This window comes from Bufo gargarizans, chromosome 3 (assembly GCF_014858855.1).
Source record: "Bufo gargarizans isolate SCDJY-AF-19 chromosome 3, ASM1485885v1, whole genome shotgun sequence".
Classification (NCBI taxonomy): domain Eukaryota; kingdom Metazoa; phylum Chordata; class Amphibia; order Anura; family Bufonidae; genus Bufo; species Bufo gargarizans.
This window is the reverse complement of record NC_058082.1, coordinates 462920772-462940779: the sequence shown is the minus strand read 5'-3', so window position 1 is coordinate 462940779 and position 20008 is coordinate 462920772. Positions and strand designations below refer to the sequence as shown.

The 20008-nt window shown below is 43.1% G+C and overlaps 1 protein-coding gene across 1 annotated transcript in view; it reads right to left on the bottom strand.

Moving 5' to 3' along the window:
- LOC122930339 (leucine-rich repeat-containing protein 75A-like) overlaps window positions 1–20008 on the bottom strand; it is a 355789-nt gene that overhangs the window by 182621 nt on the left and 153160 nt on the right.

Genomic DNA, 20008 nt, shown 5'->3' with positions numbered 1-20008 from the left:
TTCTATAAATATGCAAACTGACACCAAAATAAATTATTTTAATTGGTTATTTTGTGTCAGTCGTTTTCTTATATTTATATGCATAGTTAGTTTGGGCCGATAATGGCAACGGTTTTGGTTGGTGTGGGTGTTTTTTCTTTTATGTATTTTATTATTCTTTTATCTTTTTTAACTTAATTTTTAATATATTTCTGCTACAAATAATATCCCCCAAGAGGTCATAAAAAGACCTTTGGGGGACACTGACACTTTTTGTGAATTTTTCACTCTTGCCCTTTTTATTTATTACTTTTATTTGTATTATATTGTAATAATATTTTATTGCATTATTTTTTTATAATTGGTTTATTACTTATTATTTAAATATATTTTTGCCACATAATATCTCCCCCAAGAGGTCATAAAAAGACTGTTGGGGGACATTGAACAGTCTACTATTTTGCACTTTTTTTTTCTTTTATTTGTATATTATTATTTTTAAATTTTTTTCAATTTTTTGGGGATCATGAAAGGACTGTTAGAGGGCAGTGAACACTCTTTTACTTTGCAATTTTTCCTTTTTTTTCCTTTTATTTATATATTTTTTAAATAATTTTCAATTTTTTGGCCACATCATATTTTATTTTATTTTTTCTTTTATTTGTGATTTATTATATTTTTTCAAATAATTTTTGTACTTATTTAATATATTTTTTCCACATAATTTGTCCCCAAGAGTTCACTGAAAGACCTTTGGGGACATAGACTTTTTGCACTATTTCCACTGTAACTGGGGCACCCAAAGGAGCCCCAGTTACAGGGGAAACCAGCCTGCGGTGGGGGCATTGTACACAGGCAGAGCTGATCAGGTCTCCTAACGCTGCAGCTCTGCACTCCTCCTCCCTCAAGCCGGGTCCACCCTACATAGCGCTCACCTGTGTGAGGAGAAGGCAGAAGCGCTGATAACTGCTTCTGCCTTCTCTTCGGCTCCCCCGCTGTCGACCTGTCCTGCTACAGTGCAGGGGCAGGAGCTGTAATGATCCATCGTGCAGCGCTGCAAGCAGAAACACAGCTGATTTTACAATCAGCTGTGTTTCTGTCCAGGAGGACGGGGGCCGCAAATCTTGGCTCCGCAGGCCGCAGGTTGTGCACCTCTGGTCTAAAGCAACAGTTAAGCAAATTTGACTGTGTATGGAGCTCTAAAGCAGACGGATGGCCATTGCAAATCTGCTAACGAAGTTGCATTAGCTGAAAAGGCTTACATTTTTGTGGCTTTATTGTAATTGATTGGCAAAGCGCTGTCTTCTCCAATGAGTAATTTTTTTGCTTCATCTGATAGATGGGTATTGGCATGTCAGGTGAGAAACATCAGAAAACAAACACCCTGCAGCCATTGCTAGAAGAACACAAGCTGGTGGTGGTAGTGATGTGGTCTAGATAATGTTTTTGAGGTATTCTCTGGGCCCACTTATCCATGTGGCAGGCACTCTCAACCAATTTGGGTATGAATCCATCCTTGTAGACCATGTACACATGTACACCCATACATGCTTATAGTCTTCCCTGGAGCAGATGGAATCTTCCAATCTTCAAGACAGTGCGTCACATGGCTAGAAATGTCGGACATTGGTTGGAAGAGCATGACCAAGACTTCCAAGCATTACCCTGGCCCCCTCATTCCCCAGACTTGAAGCCAGCTGAGCATCTGTGGGAACACCTTGATTGTCTTGTTCACTCTATGGATCCTTCTCCACACACCCTCCAGCAGCTGTGGGATGCACTGCAGTCATGATGGAAGTGATACGGTATGTGTGCATCTGAGAGCCCAACTTCACCAGACCAACAATCTTCCCACCTGCAGAGCTCATGAATAAATGTAGTAGATCATAGATAATTTTCTGATCTTCAGGGAAGTATCAGAAAATTTAATCAGTAAACCCAGAAGTATATGTGGTTTTATTTGCTGTGTATTTTTTTGTGTATTGTTTAAAACAGGGATGCTCAACCTGCAGCCCTCCAGCTGTTTTAAAACTACAACTCCCACCATGCCCTGCTGTAGGATGATAGCTGTACACTGTCCGGGAATGCTGGAAGTTGTAGCTTTGCAACAGCTACAGGGCTACAGGTTGAGCATGCCTGGTATAAAAAATTACATATTATTGCAGTTTAAAACTTCAAATTATTCAGTTTTACAAACCAGATTCCGTATACTGAGCTTTCAGAATGAACATATGTGGAAAAGAAAAGAATTTTGTTTTCAGAGATGTACTGTACTTTACTAAAAGTTGTGAAATGATTTGCATACCAATTAACGCAATATTCACACCAGTCCTGACAGACACGCTCTAGTATGGGGAAGGGACGTCTTCCTCAGCTGCCAATATGTTTCGTTTCTGTGTCTTATGGATTAAGTGACGCTCCAGTTAGTGATCACATTATGAACAATTCTCTGTAACATACTATAATATTCATAATGGAGTAAAACTGCTCGGACCCCCACTGCAATGTGTGAGAAAAGTGAATCTAAAGCGTTACAGGAAACTGGACTGTGGGAGTCAATTTCTTTATTAAAAAGCAACATTAATTTATGAAGTATATTAAACACATGATTATAGGGCATTTAGGACATTTTTAAATAAAAGTGCAAAAAAGTTTAGGCTACAGACATCTCTGCTAGTGTTGAGAGTAACAAGCTTCTGGCTTACCATCCTATAAGGCTAGTTTCACACTAGGCTGCTCCAGCAGAGCAACAGCCTGCCGGTTCATCATATCTGGCACAGCCGGAAACTGCCGTTCCGGCCTGTTTCTGGCCAGGAACCAGCCTGACAAAAAAGTGCAAGCATCATTTTTTGTCTAAAGAAAAAAGGTCTCTGATACATTGCCTGGACTTTTCACGCTGCAGATCCTAGTATAGTGTTTTTGGTCAGGTTCACTTTAAATCTAAATTGAATGAAAATAGGATAACGCTGCAGATATTCTTGAGGTCCTCTTTCACACCATGCGGTTTAACACCATCAGATCCAAGCACGGGACGAAATGTAAGTACTCATAAAATTCCTCCCCTTATCCAAACCTATAAAAACCAAGGGGTCGCAGAATAGTGAAGCACATTCACATATACAGTACAGACCAAAAGTTTGGACACACCTTCTCATTCAAAGAGTTTTTTTAATTTTCATGACTATGAAAATTGTAGATTGACACTGAAGGCATCAAAACTATGAAATAACACATGTGGAATTATATACATAACAAAAAAGTGTGAAACAACTTAAAAAATATGTCATATTCTAGGTTCTTCAAAGTAGCCACCTTTTGCTTTGATTACTGCTTTGCACACTCTTGGCATTCTCTTGATGAGCTTCAAGAGGTAGTCACCTGAAATGGTTTTCACTTCACAGGTGTGCCCTGTCAGGTTTAATAAGTGGGATTTCTTGCCTTATAAATGGGGTTGGGACCATCAGTTGCGTTGTGGAGAAGTCAGGTGGATACACAGCTGATAGTCCTACTGAATAGACTGTTAGAATTTGTATTATGGCAAGAAAAAAGCAGCTAAGTAAAGAAAAACGAGTGGCCATCATTACTTTAAGAAATGAAGGTCAGTCAGTCCGAAAAATTGGGAAAACTTTGAAAGTGTCCCCAAGTGCAGTCACAAAAACTATCAAGCGCTACAAAGAAACTGGCTCACATGCGGACCGCCCCAGGAAAGGAAGACCAAGAGTCACCTCTGCTGCGGAGGATAAGTTCATCCAAGTCACCAGCCTCAGAAATCGCAGGTTAACAGCAGCTCAGATTAGAGACCAGGTCAATGCCACACAGAGTTCTAGCAGCAGACACATCTCTAGAACAACTGTTAAGAGGAGACTGTGTGAATCAGGCCTTCATGGTAGAATATCTGCTAGGAAACCACTGCTAAGGACAGGCAACAAGCAGAAGAGACTTGTTTGGGCTAAAGAACACAAGGAATGGACATTAGACCAGTGGAAATCTGTGCTTTGGTCTGATGAGTCCAAATTTGAGATCTTTGGTTCCAACCACCGTGTCTTTGTGCGATTCAAAAAAGGTGAACGGATGGACTCTACATGCCTGGTTCCCACCGTGAAGCATGGAGGAGGAGGTGTGATGGTGTGGGGGTGCTTTGCTGGTGACACTGTTGGGGATTTATTCAAAATTAAAGGCATACTGAACCAGCATGGCTACCACAGCATCTTGCAGCGACATGCTATTCCATCCGGTTTGCGTTTAGTTGGACCATCATTTATTTTTCAACAGGACAATGACCCCAAACACACCTCCAGGCTGTGTAAGGGCTATTTGACCATGAAGGAGAGTGATGGGGTGCTGCGCCAGATGACCTGGCCTCCACAGTCACCGGACCTGAACCCAATCGAGATGGTTTGGGGTGAGCTGGACCGCAGAGTGAAGGCAAAAGGGCCAACAAGTGCTAAGCATCTCTGGGAACTCCTTCAAGACTGTTGGAAGACCATTTCTGGTGACTACCTCTTGAAGCATATCAAGAGAATGCCAAGAGTGTGCAAAGCAGTAATCAAAGCAAAAGGTGGCTACTTTGAAGAACCTAGAATATGAAATTTTCAGTTGTTTCACACGTTTTTGTTATGTATATAATTCCATGTGTTAATTCATAGTTTTGATGCCTTCAGTGTGAATCTACAATTTTCATAGTCATGAAAATAAAGAAAACTCTTTGAATGAGAAGGTGTGTCCAAACTTTTGGTCTGTACTGTATGTCCCGTAAAAAGGTTTATTGTACTCACGAAGTTACACTTGTAATCAGCATATCAGAATTTTAAATATCCACGCTGCCGCAGTAATAATGTGGCTTACATCAGGGGTGCACCACCAATGAGGTCAGGTGAGGCGATCGCCTCAGGCAGCACCAGGTAGGGGCAAGAAAGGGGCAGCCAAATGGCCATGGGCTGAAGGGAAGGGGTTAGGTTAAGAAATTTGCATTGGGGGGGCGTGGTTTGGCAGCCGAGTGAGATGGCCGCTTGAACTTGCAGCTCCTGCACAAAGTGACTGAAAAAGCACGGTATTCCCTCTATACCATCTGTTGCCATACACCCCAAAGTGCCTACGACTTCTGTAAGATGCCTCGGGGCAAGAGAGTGCATGCCAAACAGGGCAAGTTGGACTTTTACTTTGAGAAAGATGCCGACGCCACACAGCAAAGTCCAGCGGCTCCGCCATATTTGCCTCATGCAGCCGAGACGGAATCCAGTTCCTCTCCAGCACGAATCAACACAGCCAGCGAGGAGCAGTCTCAGCTTACCTAAGTCTGACAACCGGACTTGAATGACAGGCAGCTCTGCTGGTTCATCTGCTTCCTCCGGTGTTGCAAGAGTACAGACGCCATCCTGCTCAGACACAAGGAGCCCAGAGAAGCAGAGGCCTAGGCTTCAGTCGGCTGCGGATGTGGAGGTGAGCTCTGAGGGCCTAGACGCCCATCCTATCACTGACATTTTGCACAGGCTCCCCACCTCAGATCAACCTGCATCGGGGAACCTCTTGAAAGAGATGCTAATCGCTTTCAGCACAGCCCTCCATACCGATTTCTCCTCCCTGATAACCCTGCTAAAATCATCGGTTGCGGGCCTAGAGTCTCGCATGTCGAAACCAAAATGTTAGAGTTTGCGACTTTGCATAATCAACTGATTGATAATCAAGAAGTTATACAAGCAGAAATTGACCGCATGAAAGCCAAAATGAACGACCTAGAGGATCACTCTAGGCGAAACAATATCAAATTTCGGGGCATACCTGAAGATGTTGGTCCCTCAGATCTTGCGGACTATTTAAAATCTCTTATGAAGAAGCTGTTGCCCTCCTGTGCGGATCACGACTTGATCATTGACAGGGCTCACCGGATCCCTAGACCCTGGCACTTACCGGAGACCACTCCTAGAGACACTCTAGCTCGGATTCATTTCTTCCAAACGAAAGAGGCTGTACTTATGGCAGCCCGTCAGCTGTCTGAGATGCCTACGCCATTTCAGTCTGAAACTATACGCGGACTTGTCGGCCGCCACGCTACGACAGAGGCGTCTGCTGGCCCCAGTTACAACCATTCTCAGAGAACATAGTATTGCCTACAAGTGGGGGTTCCCCTTGAAGCTCCTGCTCACCCATAACAGCAAGCAGCACAGCATTGCATCGGCGGAGGAGGGTCGTCGCCTGCTGGGCTCATGGAACTTACCTGTACCATCAGAGGAGGAACTCCATCTATTGCCCCCACGCCACCTGAATTCCGAATGGCACACAGTTAGTGCCAAGAGGGGTACCAAGCATTGACGTTATCTTCTTTAGTTTGTGCATTGGAGTGCACTTTTAGTGCTTGGCATCAAACAGGACTTGTTCCCCTTAAAGTCCTAAAACCGTATTACACACCTCCGCGGGTTACTATTCACTCCGGTTTGAATTATTGTTTGTTTTTTCTTTTATTTGTTCTTCTATGTTCTACATTTGCCTTTACAGTCATATATCAGATAGTTATGCATGGTGGGGCGGGGAGGGAGTTAGGACCAGACCCTTTTTTAGCGTCATAAAGATCCTAGTAGGTAACATTGGCTTTTTGACCATTTCCCATGGTTCTTAAAATAGTCTCTTTAAATGCCAAGGGGCTAAATAGTCCCCAGAAAAGATCTTTTATGTGGTCAGAAGCGCTCGATCTTAAAGCTGATATTATTTGTGTACAGGAGACCCACATAGTCAGCAAGGATGCGCATAGGATCAGACATCCTCTGTTCCCACATGTCGTACAGTCTCATTATCACAATGAGTTCTATTGACATTTAGGAATTCTATTGCTTTTTCACCCAGTAATACATTCCTGGACAAAAATGGTAGATTTATTATCTTAACATGCACTATAAATAATTTTGCATATACCATAGTGGCTGTCTATGCTCCTAATAAGCACCAACTACATTTCCTTAATAAAGTACTAGCTAAAACGGCAAAGCTGCAACAAGGCCACCTAATAATTTGTGGAGACTTCAACTTAGTGCCAGATGCTGAGATGGATTCCACAGCTGGGAATAGGAGTTCCTACCCCACCTTGAGCCCTCTTCTAAGACGTGAAGAGCTGTACGACATCTGGAGAATACATCATGCTTCTGAACTTGACTACTCTTTCTTTTCACATGTGCATAATTCCTACTCCCGTATAGATTTGTTTTTAGTCAGCCGTTCTATTCTCCAGCTAGCCACGCATTCCACTGTGGAGACAATAAAGTGGTCTGACCATGCCGCGATATCCCTGTCCATACTTGAAACACACAATATAAGAGACACCCTCTGGCGTTGTAGTCCTACATTATCTCTAACCCAGGGTATAAAGCAGAAATCGACAGAGCACTGACTGATTATTTTGAGCTGAATGTGGGTTCGGTCTCCAATCCTCATTGCCTATGGAATGCCCATAAGTCTTACATCCGTGGCATATTTATCAAGCTGGGCCACCAATCAAAAAAACAGAGGGAACAGAAATTGCATACTATACTCTCCTAGCTCACCTCCCTAGAATCTCTAAATAAGTCTTCCTTTTCTCTAGAAAGAGCAACCCAAATACATGCCCTGAGAACACAACTTAGGGAATGTCTTCTTTTCACATACAAAAAGAACTTAAGAGTCACCAAAGCCCGCTACTACTCGCAAGACAACAAGGCAGGGAAACTACTGACCCGTCGCCTAAAAATGAGAGCAGCCAAAGCCAGAGTTCCTCACTTGACACACCCTGTCAATGGACATAAGATCTATGACCCAAAAGCTATGGCAGACCAGTTTGTTGAATACTACTCGGCTTTATACAACCTCAGGGACTCCCCCGAGATATTACCAATATTGCCCCTTGAAATTAGTTGCTACTTAGAAAAACTAAATCTCCCGGCCCTGAATGATCAGCAGAGGAATGCATTATCTTACCCTATCAGTTCCCTAGAAATAGCTGGAGCCATATCCTCACTCTATCTCCACAAATCCCCTGGCCCGGATGGTCTGTTCAATTTATACTATAAAACGTTCCAGGACCAGCTTATACCTCACTTACTACTAGTATTTAACAAAGCATTCACAGATGGTTATTTCCCAGACGAGATGTTATCGGCGACGATAGTAGCTCTACCAAAACCCGGTAAACTACCAGATAGGCCCCAAAATTTTAGACCCATATCCCTATTAAACACGGATCTGAAAATTTACGCCAAAATCCTAGCAACTAGATTGTCAAATATCATTTCACTCCTAACATCTGCTGACCAAATGGGATTTGTCAAGGGGAGGCAAATTATAGATAATTCCCGTCGGACCTTGAACATTATAGATGTTGTTAACCGCAAGGGGATAGGAGCATTGTTGGTGACCCTAGATGCAGAGAAGGCGTTCGACCGACTGAACTGGTCGTTCGCCTTCTCTGTGTTGAAGACAATGGGTTTGGGAGAGGCATTTATAGAGGCAATACGAGCCCTTTACTCTAATCCCTCAGCTAGAGTGTTCATTAATGGAGCTTTATCACCGTCATTTCCCTTAACAAATGGCACCCGACAAGGGTGTCCTCTCTCACCCTTGATCTTTATTCTAGCAATGGAACCTCTGGCCCAGGCCATTAGACTCAGCTCGGATATCTCTGGCATCCAAATTGGGAAGATTCAGCAATGCATATCTATGTATGCAGATGATGTGCTTCTGACACTTTCGTCGCCTCAAATTGCCCTTCCAGCAGCACTCTCCCCCATTAAAGAATACGGTCGCTTGTCATATTACAAGGTCAACGAGTCCAAATCTCAAATTCTCCCTCTAAATATATCAGGCAGCCTACTAGACTCCCTAAAGCGTGCCTTCCCGTTTGATTGGAGACAGGATAGTATAAAATACCTAGGAGTCAATATACCACCGACTTTTCCCGGTCTTATCAGCCTCAACTATCTCCCCTTATTAGAGATTATCAAACAAGACACTGCCTCATATAGCAAATAAGAAATTTCCTGGGTAGGCCGCATTGCGACCTTCCAAATGTTAATCCTGCCAAAGCTTCTATTTATTTTTAGAATGGTCCCCATTAAAGTCCCCAATTTCTTTTTCAGGAAAGCACAGGGCCTAATCAGCAACTTTGTGTGGTCAGGGAGTAAGCCCCGGATCTCCACGAATACTCTTACAAAAGACAAATCCAAGGGAGGACTTGGTCTTCCAGATCTTCGGGATTACTTTCTGGCCACTCAAATTCAGGTGCTAAAGAAATGGTGGACATCAGACGTCCAAACTCCCTGTGTACAGATTGAATCTGCATTGGCTCCTAATGGACATCTCAAAACTCTCCTAATAAAGAGCTTGAGTGTCTCCCAGATTAAAATTCTACCCCCACCAACTGTGCTAAAGACCTTAGTCTATTACTGGTGTCTGTTCCACCAGAGATGCATTCATAAACCATTCTCGCTGCTAGAAGTATCTCCATTACAGTTGGTTGAATTACACATTCCAGGCATGGATCTATCCTCCTGGAGCTTCTTAGGCATCAAAACTCTGAGCCAGCTCTATAGCAATGATTCTTTGAAATCATTTAATGAGCTCAAGGCAGAATTCATAATACCCAGAGGAGATTTCTTTAAATATCTGCAGATTCTGCACCTTTTGCAATTTTAATCACCTCACCAGGTGATCGCATATAGAGAAATCTTTGAATTATGGTCCCTTCCAGTGCGATCTGATCGTAAAGTGGGCATTAGACCACTATATCAAGCCTTAGGCTTGAAATCCACTTTCTCCAAAACTACACCACTCCTGGCATGGGATAGAGAACTACAGGAAAGCATACCGGCAGCAGATTGGCTGGCAACATTTAAGTTCATCTCCATGACATTCCGCTGCACATCTTTATATGAAGCTGCTATTAAGACATGTCTGAGATGGTACTATATATACCCCTGATAGATTGAGCAAAATCTATCCCGGTACGTCTCATCTCTGTTGGCGTGGATGTGGAAACTCTGGCACCTTATTGCATATCCTTTGGGAGTGCCCTTTGATATTGCAAATATGGTCAGACATATTTGAGGTAGCTTCTAGATTTTGTGGAATCACTATTAATAAGACAGTACATATGGCTCTCTTTTTCAGGGGTATACAAGCCATTCCATCTAGGTACAGAACCCCAGTTGCCCATCTGTTACTGGTAACTAAATTAGCGATCACCAAATATTGGAAAACTGCCAATACCCCCTCTAAGGTTGAAATATTGGCCAGAGTTCATAATAACTGTACTTATGAAAAAGTGATGGCATACAAAGATCAGAGTTGATAAGTTTACTTACCAATGGGGGTCGTGGTTACTGTCCATGCCTCAGTCCTCAAGTCAATCATATGACCTGTCACTGTAGAACTATCTGAATACCTCTAAGTGTAATGTTTTGTTAAGGCAACATTTCTTTTTCTTGTTACTTTGGTACCTTTTTTTTGTGTGTATTTGTACAAATAATGCTACATTTATTGTACAGTCATCTGTAACTACCTATGTAAATTATTGATCACCTATAATGAAACAGATGGTTTCTTACGAAATGATCCTGTTGAAAATTTCAATAAAAATTATTGAAATGAAGAAATTGGCATTGGGGAGGGAGGCGCACTATTTCAGTTTTCGCCTCAGGCAGGAGATGGCTTAGATGGTAATGTCCCATTTTTTTCCTGAACATGTTAATGTAGCTGGCCAGGTTGCTAACATAGCTTATATGTTTATACAGCTAGACCTGGTAATAACCTTAATACAGTTTGTGTGTTAAAGACAAAGCAGAGTTATTTACAGTGACTTCATGTTTGGATGTCATATAACTGTTATATATTGTGTTCACAGAAGCAGAAAAGATAATATTTACTTTATATTCATTATATGCACGTGAGGTAAGCTCAATGACACAGCAGCAACAACAGGAAGCATAGAGTTAAACTGTTGTTGCTGGGCAGGAGTCTAGACCAATCACAGTCAGCCTCACACACAGCAGCAGGAGTCATGGCCAATCACAGACAGCCTCACACACAGTGTGGAAACTTCCCTAGCAGGAGTTGCTAAAAGTTATTATTTACCAGAGAGAGAAGCTGAACAGACATTCACTCCACTAAGAGCTGTGTTTTATGGAAGCAGAGAGGCCAACATAGGTATTTAAAACAGTTATATAATGTTCCTACTGTTAATATAGTGATAAGAACTGTATACTGAACCAGGTATATATTTGTTTACTTACAGTTTCACCAAATTCTATTGCAAACTACAAAGTTCACAATCCAAATTTAAATTCCATATTATAATCCAAATTGCATACAATCATAGCATATCATACTCAACAAATCTGTAAATCGTTACTGCTATCTGCTGCGGAGGCGGCAGTGTTATATATGAAGAAAAGTAGAAATTATTAAAGAAGTTATTTCAAGCATTTGGTGTGTTATTTAAACCTACTGTTTTACATAGAACTGCGCTAGAGGAATTACAGCGCAGGAAGACAGTCTGGTTAGACTAAAAGTCAGAGATACCAAAATTCTTCTAATGCCACGGCGCAAAAGCTACTTCAAAGTGCTGCGCCTGCCACAGTTAACCACTTCAGCCCCGCTAGCTGAAACCCCCTTCATGACCAGAGCACTTTTTACACTTCGGCACTACACTACTTTCACCGTTTATCGCTCGGTCATGCAACTTACCACCCAAATGAATTTTACCTCCTTTTCTTCTCACTAATAGAGCTTTCATTTGGTGGTATTTTATTGCTGCTGACATTTTTACTTTTTTTGTTATTAATCGAAATGTAACGATTTTTTTGCAAAAAAATGACATTTTTCACTTTCAGCTGTAAAATTTTGCAAAAAAAACGACATCCATACATAAATTTTTCGCTAAATTTATTGTTCTACATGTCTTTGATAAAAAAAAATGTTTGGGCAAAAAAAAAATGGTTTGGGTAAAAGTTATAGCGTTTACAAACTATGGTACAAAAATGTGAATTTCCGCTTTTTGAAGCAGCTCTGACTTTCTGAGCACCTGTCATGTTTCCTGAGGTTCTACAATGCCCAGACAGTAGAAAAACCCCACAAATGACCCCATTTCAGAAAGTAGACACCCTAAGGTATTCGCTGATGGGCATAGTGAGTTCATAGAACTTTTTATTTTTTGTCACAAGTTAGTGGAAAATGATGATGATTTTTTATTTTTATTTTTTTCTTACAAAGTCTCATATTCCACTAACTTGCGACAAAAAATAAAAAATTCTAGGTACTCGCCATGCCCCTCACGGAATACCTTGGGGTGTCTTCTTTCCAAAATGGGGTCACTTGTGGGGTAGTTATACTGCCCTGGCAATTTAGGGGCCCAAATGTGTGAGAAGAACTTTGCAATCAAAATGTGTAAAAAATGACCGGTGAAATCCGAAAGGTGCACTTTGGAATATGTGCCCCTTTGCCCACCTTGGCTGCAAAAAAAGTGTCACACATCTGGTATCGCCGTACTCAGGAGAAGTTGGGGAATGTGTTTTGGGGTGTCATTTTACATATACCCATGCTGGGTGAGAGAAATATCTTGGCAAAAGACAACTTTTCCAATTTTTTTATACAAAGTTGGCATTTGACCAAGATATTTTTCTCACCCAGCATGGGTATATGTAAAATGACACCCCAAAACACATTCCCCAACTTCTCCTGAGTACGGCGATACCAGATGTGTGACACTTTTTTGCAGCCAAGGTGGGCAAAGGGGCACATATTCCAAAGTGCACCTTTCGGATTTCGCAGGCCATTTTTTACACATTTTGATTGCAAGGTACTTCTTACACATTTGGGCCCCTAAATTGCCAGGGCAGTATAAATACGCCACAAGTGACCCCATTTTGGAAAGAAGACACCCCAAGGTATTCTGTGAGGGGCACGGCGAGTTCCTAGAATTTTTTATTTTTTGTCGCAAGTTAGTGGAATATGAGACTTTGTAAGGAAAAAAGAAAAAAAGAAGAAAAATCATCATTTTCCGCTAACTTGTGACAAAAAAGAAAAAATTCGAGGAACTCACCATGCCCCTCACGGAATACGTTGGGGTGTCTTCTTTCCAAAAAGGGGTCACATGTGGGGTATTTATACTGCCCTGGCTTTTTAGGGGCCCTAAAGCGTGAGAAGAAGTCTGGAATATAAATGTCTAAAAATGTTTACGCATTTGGATTCCGTGAGGGGTATGGTGAATTCATGTGAGATTTTATTTTTTGACACAAGTTAGTGGAATATGAGACTTAGTAAGAAAAAACAAAAACAAACAAAAAATTTCCGCTAACTTGGGCCAAAAAAATGTCTGAATGGAGCCTTACAGGGGGGGTGATCAATGACAGGGGGGTGATCAATGACAGGGGGGTGATCACCCATATAGACTCCCGGATCACCCCCCTGTCATTGATCACCCCCCTGTAAGGCTCCATTCAGACGTCCGTATGATTTTTACGGATCCATGGATCGGATCCGCAAAACACATGCGGACGTCTGAATGGAGCCTTACAGGGGGGTGATCAATGACAGGGGGGTGATCAATGACAGGGGGGTGATCACCCATATAGACTCCCTGATCACCCCCCTGTCATTGATCACCCCCCTGTAAGGCTCCATTCAGACGTCCGTATGATTTTTACGGATCCATGGATACATGGATCGGATCCGCAAAACACATGCGGATGTCTGAATGGAGCCTTACAGGGGGGTTATCAATGACAGGGGGTGATCAGGGTGATCACCCCCCTGTCACTGATCACCCCCCCTGTAAGGCTCCATTCAGACGTCCGTAGGATTTTTACGGATCCATGGATACATGGATCGGATCCGCAAAACACATGCGGACGTCTGAATGGAGCCTTACAGGGGGGTTATCAATGACAGGGGGTGATCAGGGTGATCACCCCCCTGTCACTGATCACCCCCCCTGTAAGGCTCCATTCAGACGTCCGTATGATTTTTACGGATCCATGGATACATGGATCGGATCCGCAAAACACATGCGGACGTCTGAATGGAGCCTTACAGGGGGGTGATCAATGACAGGGGGGTGATCAGGGAGTGTATATGGGTGATCACCCGCCTGTCATTGATCACCCCCCTGTAAGGCTCCATTCAGACGTCCGCATGTGTTTTGCGGATCCGATCCATGTATCCATGGATCCGTAAAAATCATGCGGACGTCTGAATGGAGCCTTACAGGGGGGTGATCAATGACAGGGGGTGATCAGGGAGTGTATATGGGTGATCACCCATAAAAATCAGATCTCCAGCCTGCCAGCGAGCGATCGCCGCTGGCAGGCTGGAGATCCACTGGCTTACCTTCCGTTCCTGTGAGCGCGCGCGCCTGTGTGCGCGCGTTCACAGGAAATCCCGGCCCTCGCGAGATGACGCGTATATGCGTCGTCGTGCGCAGGGCTGCCGCCTCCGGACCGCACATCTGCGTTAGGCGGTCCGGAGGCGGTTAATAACCCTCTTTGTGTCCTTTAGAAAATAACGCTACCTCTGTACCCCTAGAAAGTACTGTAATAATGCATCCTTTGTGCCTAAGACAGCCCATCAGTATATACCTATATATAATACAAACCGGATTCCAAAAAAGTTGGGACACTATACAAATCATGAAAAATATGTTGAAAAATATGTTGAATCAGAATTTCATGGTGTCAACAAATCCCCAAAAAGTTGGGACAAGGCCATTTTCACCACTGTGTGGCATCTCCCCTTCTTCTTACAACACTCAACAGACGTCTGGGGACCGAGGAGAACAGTTTCTCAAGTTTAGAAATAGGAATGCTCTCCCATTCTTGTCTAATACAGGCCTCTAACTGTTCAATCGTCTTGGGCCTTCTTTGTTGCACCTTCCTCTTTATGATGCGCCAAATGTTCTCTATAGGTGAAAGATCTGGACTGCAGACTGGCCATTTCAGTACCCGGATCCTTCTCCTACGCAGCCATGATGTTGTGATTGATGCAGAATGTGGTCTGGCATTATCTTGTTGAAAAATGCAGGGTCTTCCCTGAAAGAGATGACGTCTGGATGGGAGCATATGTTGTTCTAGAACCTGAATATATTTTTCTGCATTGATGGTGCCTTTCCAGACATGCAAGCTGCCCATGCCACACGCACTCATGCAACCCCATACCATCAGAGATGCAGGCTTCTGAACTGAGCGTTGATAACAACTTGGGTTGTCCTTGTCCTCTTTGGTCCGGATGACATGGCGTCCCAGATTTCCAAAAAGAACTTTGAATCGTGACTCGTCTGACCACAGAACAGTCTTCCATTTTGCCACACTCCATTTTAAATGATCCCTGGCCCAGTGAAAACGCCTGAGCTTGTGGATCTTGCTTAGAAATGGCTTCTTCTTTGCACTGTAGAGTTTCAGCTGGCAACGGCGGATGGCACGTTGGATTGTGTTCACTGACAATGGTTTCTGGAAGTATTCCTGAGCCCATTCTGTGATTTCCTTTACAGTAGCATTCCTGTTTGTGCTGCAGTGTCGTTTAAGGGCCCGGAGATCATGGGCATCCAGTATGGTTTTACGGCGCTGACCCTTACGCACAGAGATTGTTCCAGATTCTCTGAATCTTCGGATGATGTTATGCACAGTTGATGATGATAGATGCAAAGTCTTTCTGATATTGCTCCACTATCTTTCTGCGCAACATTGTGGGAATTGGTGATCCTCTACCCATCTTGGCTTCTGAGAGACACTGCCACTCTGAGAAGCTCTTTTTATACCCAATCATGTTGCCAATTGGCCTAATCAGTGTTAATTGGTCTTCCAGCTCTTCGTTATGCTCAAATTTACTTTTTCCAGCCTCTTATTGCTACTTGTCCCAACTTTTTGGGGATTTGTTGACACCGTGAAAATTTGAATCAACGTATTTTTCCTTTAAAATGATACATTTAGTCGGATTAAACGTTTGATCTGTCATCTACGTTCTCTTACAAATAAAATATTGACATTTGCCATCTCCACATCACTGCATTCAGTTTTTATTCACAATTTGTTTAGTGTCCCAACTTTTTGGGAATCCGGTTTGTACATACTAGCAGCAAGTATATGGTATGTATATTATGGTATGTATAGTATTGTGTTTAGTTATATGTATATGGTATATGTGGACTGGTGGGAAGTGTAAATTAGATGTACTGCAAAAATACACTGATAAGTCACTCACCCGGGGAGAAGCCAGATGCAGCGCATGGAGGAACAATCCTCCCCTTCCTTGCAGAAACAGTGGCAACCTCTGACCTCCGCATGGCTGTACCAGACAGGGTAACTCCTATCTGAGGAGATCTGCAGCCAGATAACTGCATTTGCTTTAATGACAAATTGCCGGCCGGCCGCTGTATCATGTCATTGGTTGTTAGGAGAAGAGTGAATGATTACTACACAGCACAGAATGGCTCCTGCCAGAACAGTTTGTCATTACCTGGGGCCATGTCTCAGTTATTCACTGCATTCCTTCCCAGCCTGCACAGAAGTAGTCGTTGCGCAGTCCGGCCATGGCTAGTAGTGAACCAATCGAAGTGAAACTAATTCACTTTGATTCGAATTGCAGGAACAATTCGATTCGCCACAAAGCCGAATTTCCTGGGGCTTTGTGGTAATGAATAAATCTTTCCTGAAATGGTGGTAAAAAATAAAATAAAAAAAAACATACTCACCTCATCCATTTACTCGTGGAGAGGCCGTGGGGCCATCTTGATTGGAGAAAATGCGCCAATTTCGCACGCGCTGACGTGCAACATCACATCATCACGCTGGCCAGGCGCGGTGACATCATTACGTCCGCGAGAGAGATATTTGCCACTTTTTCTTCAATCAAGATGGCCGCGAAGGCATCACCATGAGCAAATGGATTAGGTGAGTATATATTTTTTTTAACCCCTGAGCAATAAAGGTAAAAGAAATAACTAAATTACAAAAGATTTTACAAAAGATTATTTTAAAGAATGTTGATGCAAATCAGAAATGTGTCACCAAAATGTTTTCTGCCAGTTAAAACCAGATAGTAACACATATGCTTTTCTTCCATTCTTAATTTTTGATTGCAGATTTTTTTATTCTGTTTTCTGGACATGATTATGGGGGCGGCCATCTTGCCTGAGCTGTTACATAACAGTGGAGACTTGCTCAACACTGACCATGTTATGTAAACAGAAGGCAGAGGAGCGTTGCTAAGGCTCAAAATGGGCCACTTTAGCGCTATTTTTCTAATAGAAATGTAAGATTTCAGTATTAAAGTGTATTACAAAAATGGTCAATATCACTGCCCCTACACATTACACAAATAAAAATAGAACGGCTATTACACTTTAACAGCTTTAGAAAATATTAAGAAAATTGATTTAAGGCAGCCCCATGGGCCATAGACACACTGGTCTGGAGGGGAACCTTCTATGGGAGAGCCTTCTAGGCACGCTCTGTGACCAGTGCAGGGGTCATTGTACAAGGGAGGAATAGAGAAGATTTGACAATGTGAATGGAGGATCCTGCCTTATCTGTCATTCTTATCCTGCCTGAAATGATATTACCTCTGTGTACAGGTAACTGCAGTAAAGTGATCTATACAGAACAAGAAGTGGCGCCAATTATAATTTTTTAGATTTTATGGTTATCTAATATATAAAGCTGAGTGTGCGTGTGTGCATGTCCGCTAAAGGAATCCGCACCGTCGCATTTACAATCACGCAATTTGGCATACAGATACATCAGGTGTCCGGGAAGGTTTAGACCAGGTCTCAGCTCTTTAGGACGTACCGTTCCCGAGATATTTTCCAAAAAATGCATTAGCCAATAGAAGCTTGGTCACATGACCCTTATCAGCCAATAGAAGTTCTCAGGTCCTCCAGTCTCCACATACAGTTTTACTTCAGGTTTCCATAACAACCCAGCCATTTATATTCACTGCTGAAGGAGAGCTTTAAAGGAAATCTGTCACCAGGATAATCGCTATTGAAGTAAAGCCATGGCCTAATAGCACTTAGTACCTTATTTCAAGATGTGCCTTTGTTCCAGCAATCTATGTTTTTATCCACTGAAAATCCAGTTTATTTGATATGCAAATGAGCCAGTAGGTTAGGCCACGCCCCTCCCACTCCTGAGCTGACTGGGATTGAAAAAATGAAGGTACAAATCAACTTCTGTCAGCTGCAGAGGTGGGAGGCAGGGTGACTTTCTCCCTGCAGCTCACACTCACTTAGGCTCCACTACACTTAGGCTCTATTCAGACGCCCGTAGTGCATTGCGGATCTGCAAATTGCGGATCCGCAATACACAGAGCCGACACACCCATAGAAATGCCTATTCTTGTCCGCAATTGCAAACAAGAATAGGACATGCTCTATTTTTTTCGGAAGCTGCAGACCGGAAGATCGGGGCCACGCTCCGGAAATGCGGATGCGGACAGCACACTGTGATGGTTCAGATGGCTGGCACTGACTGGTGGCTGACACTGTGATTGGTGGCTGTGGATGCCTGACTGGCACTGACTACTGGTGCTGAGACTGCTGGTAGCGACTGGTGGGTCAGACTGCTGTCAGGGGCTCCTCTCTTTATGGCAGATAGTGCTGTGACTGACAAACAGAAATGGCGGCACTCTGACCTGCTTGCCGGCACACAGGTGTGGCGGTGCAGGCGGTATGTGGAGCGCAGTGTCCTGATTGGTCGGCGCGCTGGTGTGAGCGGTGCGTATATACATATATATATATATATATATATATATGAAGAAAAAAGGCGGCACTGGCTCAACAAGGAAAAAGCGGGTGCACGTCTCAGAGGGAATGGAATGAATTCCCTATTGAAAATAACAAGAAAAATGAGCGGCACTCCAAGTAGTAAAGTGATGAATCCTTTATTCACACCAGTGGTGCAACGTTTCGGCTCTGATCGCGAGCCTTCCTCAAGCAAAGACACAACTCAAATGACTGTGGTTATATAGGAAATACAAATCAAGTGACAACACCCCAGTGGGTGTGATTAACAGATCATAAATATATGACAATAGTGTGCATTGAATCAACATAATATCTGCAGTGTACAGCACATATATGCATGTAATGGTCATCATCAGTGGTGAATCACAAATATAGAGCATATCTGCAAGTGAATTACATAGACCTAATCGTATAGTGTACCGACGGTCAGTGTGCATACATATAAAAAAGGGGGGGGAGGAGCAATGAAGTGTTATCACGTAACATACTTGGCAGGCAAGGAGGCTCATTCTTAGCCGTAAACTCGGCGTTCCGGATGCCCGTCTGCGCAGGCGTGGCAGCGCACCAATGATAGATTCTCGGCATGTCGGACACGCTGCGCGTCATCACACTGGCGCTGCCCGTCATCTCGATAGGCCGATCATCCTCCGTCACAACGTAGGACACAGTATGCTGTCCTGGGCGCATGCTCAGTGAGAAAACGAGCTGCAGGCGCCATCTTTATAACTGGAAAGCTGCCCATACATACCTACTATGTAGTCGCATCCAACCACAGACAAAAACGAACATAGGGGGACAGAGAAGGGCACAAGGAGTCCCATAGACAGGGTACCAATGTGCCCACAGACGGAAAAACCACAGTAGCCACGGAAAGCCGCGGCATTTGCAGGAATAACGTCAGGGATTCTGTCGTCCCATACTGCCCGTGAGGGATCTCCTCCAGTGGTGCACAGATGCTGCAGAGTGTACAAGGTTTAGCTCCCAGTATCAAAGAATAAGATATGTGACAACAGAGGAATATGTAAGGTGTCGATGAATATCAACACCAGGTGTCTGTCACGCCTGACCATGACAGAACTAAATCAAACATAATATATAAAATATGATAAAAATAGACTCCTTCCGTAGTATGTTGCGTGCACTCCAATCGTATGATCCATACCCCAAAGTGCAAATAGTGAGTGATCTGAAAAAAGAAAAAGAAGAGAATTAAAATAGGAGTAAAATGAGTTGTATAACTCTCTTAGTGTGTACACAATTAGCAAAACGATATCCGGC